General features: G+C 33.0%; 1 pseudogene; it reads left to right on the top strand.

The window, feature by feature from the left end:
• The first annotated feature begins 262 nt into the window (after nucleotides 1-262).
• On the top strand, nucleotides 263-4451 carry LOC127100981 (cytochrome P450 83B1-like; annotated as a pseudogene).
• Nucleotides 4452-11843: the final 7392 nt, after the last annotated feature.

The following is an 11843-nucleotide window of genomic DNA, read 5'->3' as shown; positions in this document are numbered from 1 at the left end:
TGATATGATAGTTTATAGCTTGGACACAATTACTAATTAATTTGTATCTATCTTTATCAACATTTTCTTACTCATGATGCCAGCTATCTTGATCATTCTCAAGACCCAACTTACCTAATCTCATTAAAAAATAGATAATTTTTCTAAGACACCTTAGAATTCCTATATGAAATATATACACGTGTCAAAGGAGGTGCCTCATAAGTTCTCTAAATGTGGACGTACATGTTAGTATATAATAGTAACACGATTTTATAACTCTTTCTCATCTCATTAAAAAAAAAGAAAAAACATAGCTAATATAGATTGCAACAATGTTGTTTGTTATACTAGTTCTTCTTGTTATATATCTAATTCTTCCTTTGTTTTTGTTCTTCCTCAAAAATAGAACCATGCCACCTGGCCCTAAAGGTCTTCCCATTATAGGAAATCTTCATCAACTAGATATTTCGAATCTTTATCTTCAATTTTCACAATTCTCAAAAATATATGGTCCCTTGTTTTCACTTCAACTTGGTTTAAAACCAGCTATTGTTGTTTCCTCAGCTGAAATAGCCAAAGAAGTATTGAAAAACAATGATCTTGTGTTTTCTAATAGACCTATATTGTATAGTCAACAAAAACTATCATATAATGGTTCAGAAATTGTATTTTCTCCATATAATGATCATTGGAGAGAAATAAAAAAGCTTTGTATTGTTCACATATTAAGTTCCAAACGTGTGTCAAGTTTTTCTTCTATAAGAACATCTGAGGTGAAGAAAATGATTAAAAAAATATCAGGGCATGTTGATTCTTCGTTGTTACAAATTTGAGTGAGTTATTAATTTCACTCTCAAGTACTATGATATGTAGGATTGCTTTTGGGAAAAGCTATGAAGATGAAGGACATGAGAGAAGTAGGTTTCATGAAATGTTGCCTGAGTTTCAAGCTTTGCTAGCAGAATTTTTTGTTGCTGATTATATTCCATTTACGGGTTGGATTGATAAAGTGAGAGGATTGCATGGTCGTGTTGATAAAAGTTTCAAGGAGTTTGATGAGTTTTATCAAGAGATTATTGATGAACATTTGGATCCAAATAGAGAACAAATTAAAGATGAAGAGGTTATTGTTGATGTCTTACTCCAATTGATGAAAGAACGTTCACTTCCTTTTGATATCACTTTTGATCACATCAAAGGGGTTCTTATGGTATGATATTTTAATTCATTTTTTTCTTTATTATATATATATATATATAATATATATATAATATATATATTATATATGTATATATATATATATATATATATATATATATATATATATATATTATATAATATATATATATTATATATATATATATATATATATATATATATATAATATATATTCGAAACTTACATACAACTCAGAATATTAGTATTCGATTTAGAGTTCGAACTTTGATGATATTCAATCTAATAAAAACTTGTTAGAGGTAAAACAGTTTCGACAAGTCATTCATGTTCGTTTTATCTACATTTTTATAAGATGGATTTGACAAGTCGTTCATGTCTGTTTTATCTGTATTTTTTTTATAAGATGGATTAAAATTTAAACATCCGCACTCAAATATGTTTGCATTGTCTGTTTTATTTCAATCTTTCACGGACGAAGATATTAATAAGAATTTTTATAATTTTAAGTTTTAGGAAAGGTCGTATATTCGTCCCGCACCCTCACTTTTCAAGGATGGGCCATATTTTAGAATTGTATCCTCAATTATCTCGACTCGGCTTGCTTTTTTTACAAGCTTTTGTTGAGAGGGTTTTAACCACGTTTAACAACTAACTTTTTGTCGATTGAATTAAGATTTGCACATATAAATTAATATATTAAATTTAAGATAGTTATAGTTGACATAAAAATTTAATATGACACTATGAATAATGTTAACTTAAGTTTTAGGAAAGATTGTATATCAGTCCCGTATGAATCATAATTTTAGTATCGTTTTCTCAATTATCTCGACTCGATCTGCTTTTTTTACAAGCCTTTGTTGAGTGAGTTTTAAAGAACCTTAACGGCTAACATTTTGTCGATTGAACTAAGATTTACACATATAAATTAATTTATTAAATTCTTGACAATGTTAAGATAGTTATAGTTGACATAAAAATTTAATATAATAATATGAGAAATGCTAACTTGGCGCAATTTGAAGTTTTAGGGAAGGTCGAATATCCGTCGCGCACCTTCACTTTTTAGGGATGGACCATAATTTTAATATTGTTTTCTCAATTATCTCAGCTCGACTTACTTTTTTTTTTACAAGTTCTTGTTGAGTGAATTTTAAGAAACTTTTAACGGCTAACCTTTGTCGATTGAACTAAGATTTGCACATATAAATTAATAATATTAAATTCTTGCATATACAAATTAATATATCAAATTCTTGAAAATGGTAAGATAGGTATAGTTGACATGAAAGTTTATAGTTATAGTTGAAATAAAAAGTTTAATATAATAATATGAGTAATACTAATTTGTGTTCTAGAGACACAAATTAAAAATCCATTTATAAAAAGTTTTATTGATTTTTTTTTAAAATTATATTTTTTTATTAAAATGTTTGTATAATTTTGAAACGAATATTTATTTATTTATATATTGGCTAATGCTAACATATGTCCCAAGGGCACAAGTTAATGATTTATTTGTAGAAATATTCTTTTGGAATGGATACATTTAATTTTTTGAAATTTAAAATATTATTTTGTTCCACACAAATTTTTTAATTGTAGTATCCCTAACTTGTGCCTTAAGGATACAAATTAGCAAGACCCTTATTTATTTAGTTCTTAACTTGTGCCTTTAAAGCACAAGTTAGCATCACCCTAACAATATTAGACTACTAGGTTTAAAAGACTATTTTTAGTATGTTAGTTCGATAGCTTTTTATCTTATTAATTTATTTCATCCATGATTATACAAAGATATTCAGAAATATCAAATTGATATGATATTTTTTAAATTTGTATTTAAAATTAAAATTTTAATAAATTATATTTATATCTATTTCTCACGTAAAGAAAATATTTATTTCTTTTGAAAAACTAATATGATATTCAAAAAGAACACTCTAGATTATTAAAGGAGTAGACATAATCAAAGGCAAACTGAGTCAGACTGGTTTGATGTAAAATCAAAACTATCAGCCACAAAATGTTGGAAATAAATCTTTTTTTGTGTTTAAGAAAAATGTGTGGGAATATTAGAGGCTTGAATAGAGACTTGGTAGGTAGGAGAATTATTTATGGAAGAGAGAACTTTATATTTTTTTGCTTGATCCAAAAGTGTAAGATTACATCTCTATTTATAGTAGTCTAAGGAGAACTCTAGACACACTAATTCTAGAGAGTTCTCAACTCTAGACATTCAAAGAGTATTCTAGAAAATATTACAATGTTAAGAAATATCTAGACACTCCAAATACTACAAAAACATTCTAGAAACATTACCCAAAATAAACTAAGCCCAAAATCAAATAATAAAATTAAGCGCAAATCAAGTTTAATATTTCAACACAAAATACGTGGGATATCTGTTCATGAAAAAAACTATCATGTGAATTCTCTTTCAGCGATTATGATTTTATTTTTATAGTGATTCTATAATTTTCAATAATTGATTTGTTACAATAAACATTATTTAAAAAATTTAATTTAAGATAATTTTAATGGCTCATTTCTTTGTAGAACATGCTTGTAGCTGCAACAGATACCACATCAGCCACATTAGTTTGGGCTATGACTGCTCTAATAAAAAATCCAAGAGTGATGAAAAAAGTACAAGAAGAAATTAGAAATTCAGAATCTAAAAAATATTTTTTAGAAGAACATGATATTCAGAAATTTCATTATTTAAAAGCAGTGATTAAAGAGACACAAAGATTGTACCTACCTGCAGCCCCATTGCTTGTGTCAAGAGAATCAAGGGAAAAATGCACTATAGGTGGCTACAACATTCCAGCCAAAACAATATTGTATGTGAATGCTTGGGCTATTCAAAGAGACCCTAATGTTTGGAAAAATCCAGAGAAATTTTATCCTGAGAGATTCTTAGAAAGTTCTATAAATTTTCTTGGAAAAGATTTTGAGCTAATACCCTTTGGAGCTGGTCGAAGAATTTGCCCTGGTATATCTATGGTAGTTGCATCATTGGAACTTATTCTTGCTAATCTTGTATACTTCTTTGATTGGAAATTGCCAGATGGATTGATGGAAGAAGATATTGATACAGAAATGTTGCCAGGAATTGCTCAACATAAGAAAAATCCTCTTCGCCTTGTTGCCAATATCTATAAGTAGATGTATAACTTTATAGTATTATTTGGTTTCTTGTTTAATAACTTGTGTTTCTATGTCTTATATTTTTGGTTTGTTACTATTGAATTTAGGGAGAGTGAATGGGGATTCTAGTTGCCTTAGTATTTATGTTTTAGTCAATTTTCTATTTTTTTAAATATATTTCCTTAGTAATTTTTATTTTTAGAAGTTGTTTTATTCATTATTGAAATTCTAGATTCTTCTTCTTCTCCACTTTGTTAACTTAATAATCAATATGTTATCTAGAGCTTGTTTTGATTCACCTTAAAATATGTGTTGCTTGTTGTGTTATAGATTTTCAAAGGTTTGGGAATGTGTTTTTTTTTACATTGATGTTTGGATTTATTCAAGAATAAATTCTTCCATTCTATGAATAAATTGTTTTTGACATGTGTTTACCGTGAAAATTGGTAAGCAATCGTCGATCTTCCAAAGTATTAAATTTGGTTACTTACAGGATCGATCAGATTGATCCTAGAACGTTTGCTAATTATTTGTTAAAGTGAATTCTAATGAACATAAACGGTCCTAGCACTAAGACCTTTTATTTATACTAATCTAAATAACCGCTTCTAACGACCTTTCTACCATATCGAGACAAATGGCGCTTTGCATGGATGCAACTATCCACTATGCTCCACGTCTATCTTCATCAATTTAGATAAGAACAAAAGTTCACGCCTTCATTTGAATTCGAATTCTTTGTCGAAAACGGCTTCAAACACTAAAAATATTTCTAAGTCCCTACAACATCTTGACCCTCTCATCAAGGCAACTTCGACTAGAACTTCCAATATCTGATCTAGTTGAACATCTTCACAGGGAACTCCATTCTCTTAATTCATATGGGCGTAGAAATTATGAGCTAACAAATTGCCCCCCAAAAATGTCATTTTCGACACATTGAAGAAAAAGGCATTTTTTGAGAACATGTTTCGACGCCTTGGTCAATTCTTTCATGTCACTAATGTCCCAATCTTATGAAAAAACTTTTTCAGTTTCTCCTAGCTGTCTTGTTACGAAAAAAACTTTTCAGTTTCTCCCACTATTGGTTTCCTCCAATCTCCGTCTGTCAGGTCGTCTATTGCCAATATTTTGAAGTTTTCTTTATCAGCGTATCCCAGCTTTATATTTTCCAAGTATGATGGGGCTAATCTGGTCGATGCAACTCTTCCTCTGACTTCGATGACTTTTTGCAATTTTTCTTTTGAAATCTTATACCCGGATGCAATTTGAGCCAAGTCATTAGCCACTTGATTTTCCAATCAAGGTATGTGTCGAATATTAGCAATCTCGAATCTTTTTAGCAATCAACTGGATATTATGAAGTACATAATGAGATTCTCTCTAACACACTTGTACTCTTTTATGATCTGTTTTATAACTAACTCTGAGTCACCCATTATTTCGACTCGCATTTCCCCCAATTCAAACAATATCTCAAGTCCGACTATGAGAGCTTCATATTCAGCCTCATTGTTCGAGCAGAGGCCCTCCACTTTGTATTTGAGTTTTTTTGGAATTTTATTAGGAGAAGTAATTAGAACTCCTATGTCTGTTCCATCTTTGTGACTAGACTCATCGAAGTACAACTTCCAGGATTCTGATTCGAGATAGTCTAGTGCATTCTCACCTATGGAGTGGTCGACTATAAAGTCTGTTACCACTTGTCCCTTAACAGCTTTTAATGGCATATACATTAAGGAATATTCAGTTAAAGCTAGTGCCCATTTTCCAATTCGACTGTGCAAAATTGGTTTAGACAACATATGTTTAATAACATCAAAGTGAGATGAAACATAAACGTCAACAGGTTTTATACAATGCTTCAACTTCGTACAAGAAAAATACAAGCATAAACACAATTTTTCAACTATGTTATACCTAGTTTTTGCATCACTTAAGACCCTTCTTAGGTAGTAAATGGCTCTTTTGATGCCATTATCATCCTCTTGAGCCAACATGTTCCCTAAAGTCTTGTCAGATGCAGATATGTACAATCTCATACTCCTATTCCTATAAGGTGGTGTCAGAATTGGTGGATGACTCAGATATCCTTTAATTTTGTCGAACGCTTCTTGCTGAGCCTGCCCCCATTCAAATCATTCATTGTTGAGTCGAAGCAAAGGCGAAAAGGCTTGCGTTTTTCCACTAAGGTTTGAGATGAATCTCCTCAATAAATTGATCTTGCCCAACAGTGACTGCAATCCCTTCTTCGTTGATGGCGCTTTCGCCTCCATTATGGTCTTGGTCTTATTTTGGTTTATTTCGATTCCTTTTTTGTGGACCACAAAGCCTAACAAGTCCCCTGCCTGCACACAAAAAGCGCATTTGAGAGGGTTTAATTTTAGACCATGTCTTCTCATCCTTTTGAAGGACAGTCGAAGATGGTCTATATGGCTCTTCCCTGAAACAGACTTAACAACAATATCATCTATGTAAATTTGCATAAAAGTCTCTATGAAATCATGGAAGATCAAATTCATTTCTCTTTGGTATGTTTCCCCAACATTCTTCAAACCAAAATGCATCATCACCCATTCATAGGTGCCTAAGGCTCCAGGACATTGAAATTCCGTTTTTGGGACATCCTCTTCCATAACGAATATCTGGTTATATCTAGAATATCGATCGAACATGCTAAGATACTCATGGCCTGCGGCAGAATCGACTAGCATCTCCGCCACAAGCATTGAATATTCATCCTTTGGGGTTTTTAGTATTTAAGTCTCTAAAATCTATGCACCCTCAAAGTACCATTCTTCTTAATGACTGGTACAATATTGGCTAACCATTCGACATACCTAGCTGTACGGATGAAGTTACAAAGAAGAAGCCTTTCGACCTCCTCTTTGATCTTCGAGAGAATTGCAGGTGCAAATCGCCTTGGGTTCTGTTTGATAGGATTTTTTCCAGGCTTGATTGGCAACTTCAATTCAACCAGATCTCTACTCAAACCATGCATCTCATCGTAATCCCACGCGAAACAATTCTTGAACTCCTTCAACAACTGGATCACTTCGACTTTGAGTTGATGACTGATATTGGCGCTAATGTAAGTTCTCCTTTTATCAATCCTTCTCCCAAGTCTATTTCCTCAAGTGGATCTTGAGCTAGCATCTTAATATTTGTTGCCAACGGATCCTTCTCGAATCCCAAAGGCTTTTCATCATAGATGGCGTCGAGCCTCTGGCCTTGATCTTCATCTTGAACCTTATCAGGTGGCTCTGGATCGAAGTCCTTTCCAGGACCTATTTGATGCAACTCCTTGTTGGCTTCGACAACCATGTTTTTTACTTCAGCCTCCAAGGCCGATTGTTGTTTGTTTTCGGCTATGTAAGCCGAAATCCTTTTCAGAGCTTCGAACTCAGTCACCAGTACGAAATTCACTTCCCTAACCCGTGGGGTCGACTCCTGTCGCTCCTAGATATCCAAAGTCGTCTTCGCCCACCACCTTTCTATCCTAGTGAAAGCCATTGTTGGGTGTAAATACAGGGAACAATAGGCATTGTCGTCTGGAGTAAATGCAAAATTGGCCAGATCACACGGAGCGATATTGGCCAAATGTTTGTCGAACGGGCGTCTGTCGACATGGTTGATAGGAGTCTTGAAGTAACCTTGGTATGCTTCTATATTCTTCACAATACCATCTGGACGCCATATGATGATTCGTTGGTGCATAGGAGATGACACAACCCCGACCCCATGTATCCATTCTCTTCCAAGTAACAAGTTATAGTTGCCCTTAGTCTCCACAATCATAAACATTGTTGATCTGGTAAAAGTTCCTATAGTTAACTCAACCTGGATTACACCATGAGTGGAACCCACCTTTCATTCATAATTGGAAAGCACCATGTTGTGGGGTTTGGCATTTGTATCGTATTTCCCAATTTTTCTCAGCATATGATACGTCATTAAATTCACCGTTGCACCATAATCCACTAAGATTTTATTAATTGGGACATCTTCGATCTTCCCTGTAATAAAGAGAGGCTTAAGATGACCCTTTATAGCCTCATCTGGTCTCTCAAAGAAGGAATTTTGCTCCTCCATGCAACCATTGTTCATCACATAATAGCATACTGGCTTGTGAGCATCTATTTCTCTTTCTGTACTTTCGTCGGTGTCTTCGACCTCTGTTATTTGGCCGAACTCCATGGGAATCACTGATACCACACCAACTAAGATATCCAATGAAGCTTCTGACCCAGAGTCAAAGTCATCCGTCAGCATTTCGTCTTCTGCAGCCATTCGATCATATTTCACTTTGGCTGCCTCTGATGGAGTATTAAACCTTCCTTTGTCAAGGCTTAAGTCCTCCTTCTTTCTTGCAGGCACATTGGTGCTGGATTCAACTTTTTCCTTTTCCCCAGCATCCCTATGTGCTTTCCTCCTTCTTTGTTCCCTTCTCCACTAGGACCTTGTCATGGGACTTTTTCCTTTGTAGTTTTCAGAGATGTGGGATGTTTTTCTGTCAGCCTGGAACTCCTTACGGTATGTTAATGACGAACCTCTATCTACCTCAAAGTTCTGTCGTTTTCCCTGGCCGGGTTTTCTACCGTCGGCTGGCTTCACCCATTTTTCATTTGAAGCCTCAGCGTTGGGTTTGAAGGAGATGGGTTTGGCAGCAGGACCCCTTTGTTTTGTTTCATCAAGCTTCACCATAGGCCTCCTTGGATCATAATACCTTCTTGGATCGAAAGCCCTTATGGGATGGAAATCCTGTTGATCTTTAGGGGCTCTCTGGCACCATTGGATTTTAACCCTCTTTACTCCCTAGAGGTTTTGGGTTGTGTTCTTGTCGAACACGACGCTGCATCGAGGGCATAATATAGCCTCTGATTGTTTCTTCTAGCACCCCCAAAGGAAATCAGTTAGAGTTTCGTCTTCTTTGGGGAAGGCTACTTTATTGTACTCTTCTTGTCGACACTCGTTGTCAACTTCCATTGAGGTTTCTTGGGAGATTTCGACCATATTAACCTCCATGTCGACATCTTCAGTGATGTCCGAAATCTGGAGTTTCAATTGAAGGCCCTCGGTAGCCTTATATATTTGCACGAAACCATCATCAGTTTCTTTGGTTACTATCATTAGATAGTCATCAATTGGCTCAGTGAACTTTAGTTTAATACTGGCCAATTCCTTCAGACTTATCTTTGTTTTCCCCATGTAAAACTGCTCATGGAACATTCTTTCTAACTAATTCTATTTAAAATAAAATGATTTCTTTAAATTTTCTAAACTAGATTGAGACATACGGATATGCGGGGCTCAGATGAGATTTTAAATTATATTATAAAATATAGATTTTTTTTATTATAAATTTTTTTTATAGTTGAGATGAAAAGATGAAGATGATAAAAAAAGAGAGTAGAAGTTTAAGTAAAAAAAATGTTTAAATCATAGAAATGCAAATAAAATATGACAATTTAATTTTAAAATGTGAAATAAATGTAAATTTCAATAATTTTTTTTAATATTTCCTTTTCTCATTTTTTAACATTTATAAAAAAAATTATTTTTCATTATTTCGGAGATAGAAGACGTTTCACATCCAAACTACTCACACTCTATGTAGTCATACTATGAATGCCACAAAAATCACGCATAACACAACATATATCTTTAGTCAAGAGAACAAAGAAATTTGTCACACTTGCAATCCCAAAATGTAACGAAAAAACATTAATTTTATTTTTTTTATTTTTTTTATAATAAAATAAAACAACAAAATAAAATGAAGAAATAAAGTATGAAAAGTAAATGGCATTCCTCCCCCACACTTAAAACACACATTGCCCTTAATGAAAGAATCAAGCATAAAATAAGAGAGAGGAGAGAGAGGAAAGAGCACACCCGAGGAGTCAAGACGGATAGATGACTTCATAAGTAGCATTTCCTAGTGAGACCTCTTATACATTTTATTCTTCCAATGTGGGGATCTTATGGAATAACTTAAGGCGATGTCCATTGACTTTAAAATTTTTATCAGTGTCTTCATTTTTTATTCCAAGATCAAAGAACATTCTTCTATAGATAAAATTCTCGAATGGACAAGTGAAAATGTGCTTCTCTTTATCCTCCAGTGCAATATAGATCTCATTTTTCAAACATCCAACATCAAAGGGTTAAGCCCCCTTTAGGGCCTTCTCATTTCTTTTTCTCTATCTTCAAGTAAGATATAATGCATACACATTGATGAACTAATACTAAGAATGTCATCCAAGGTCCATTCAATAGTCTTATTATGTTCCCTAATACTTGTAACTACTTCCGTTCATGTTCATATTCAAGTTTACTTGAAATTATTATAGGAAAATTTTCATTAAATTCTAAAATCACATGGAGGTGTTTGAGCTCTAAAGCAGGTGGTTGCTCAACTGGTAGTAATATTTTGGCAGAAAGAGCTATATTTACATATGCAATATCAACTTTGTTAGTAGAAATCTCATAATAAATATCAATAGAAATATCATCTCGTAAATCAGATTCAATTTCAGTACAAACTGAACATAAGTGACCATCGATATAAACATCACAAGTATAAGTGTCATCAAAATCAGACAAATAAAGAAAATCAGCAAAAAGTGAATCAGGTGAAGAAAATTCTCTTAGTGTTTTAATTTGATGGTGAAAATATATTATACGTCTCTTCAAAGCGAGTAACGTTTGTTGATTTTATTTTTATTTTCTGGAGAAAAAAATGGAGCAATTCAAAATAGTAGCTTATAGAGTTACCTGATAGGCTGGGATACTTACCACTATACTACAACCCTGAAAATCAACAAAATGCTAGCAATACTCTAAACTAGAATTCTAAAATTGACTAATATCAACAGAGTGTCCACGACAACGGCTCTAGTTTAATTCTCTATTGCATACGGATCAAAAACGAGTTTAAAAATACAGTCAAACGGAATCGACACTCGAGTCGTATCACAAAGACTCTCGAATTTTTTAACCAATCAAATTAAACAAAAGTGGGGTTTAGGTTTCGATTAAGATCACAATTAAAAGAATTTGATTATGAATAATACTGATAAATTAATCTCATGTTCGGTCCCCAACTTATCATCGGTCAATATAATTCCAAAGCCCTAACGATTGTGATTCCATTTTCGATTACACTAACAAAAACAGGCGCATTGATACTAATATATGATATATGTTCCTAATTTCATAATTAAACAAATAATTATGAATTAAGCAAACATATTAGGCCTACACGAATTAAGCAAACGGGGTTACAAAACATACACCAATCGAAATAAATCAATTCTAATCTATAAGTAGCAATTGAATTAAGCAGACAATGGCAACAAGATTAAGAAATCCAATTTACAGAAAGAATTTAAAAGGAACTTGAATTACTTTGAAAATTATAATAAAAATCTCAAAGTGGATGGAGACCAATTACAACAAATTAATCCTTAGGAATTAGCTTTCCATTGAATTCATATGATCTATTCTCTATTTTGTGAATGCTGAAT

Source organism: Lathyrus oleraceus, chromosome 7, assembly GCF_024323335.1.
Source record: "Lathyrus oleraceus cultivar Zhongwan6 chromosome 7, CAAS_Psat_ZW6_1.0, whole genome shotgun sequence".
NCBI lineage: Eukaryota > Viridiplantae > Streptophyta > Magnoliopsida > Fabales > Fabaceae > Lathyrus > Lathyrus oleraceus.
The sequence above is the reverse complement of the archived record's forward strand: the minus strand, read 5'-3'. Positions and strand labels throughout refer to the sequence as shown.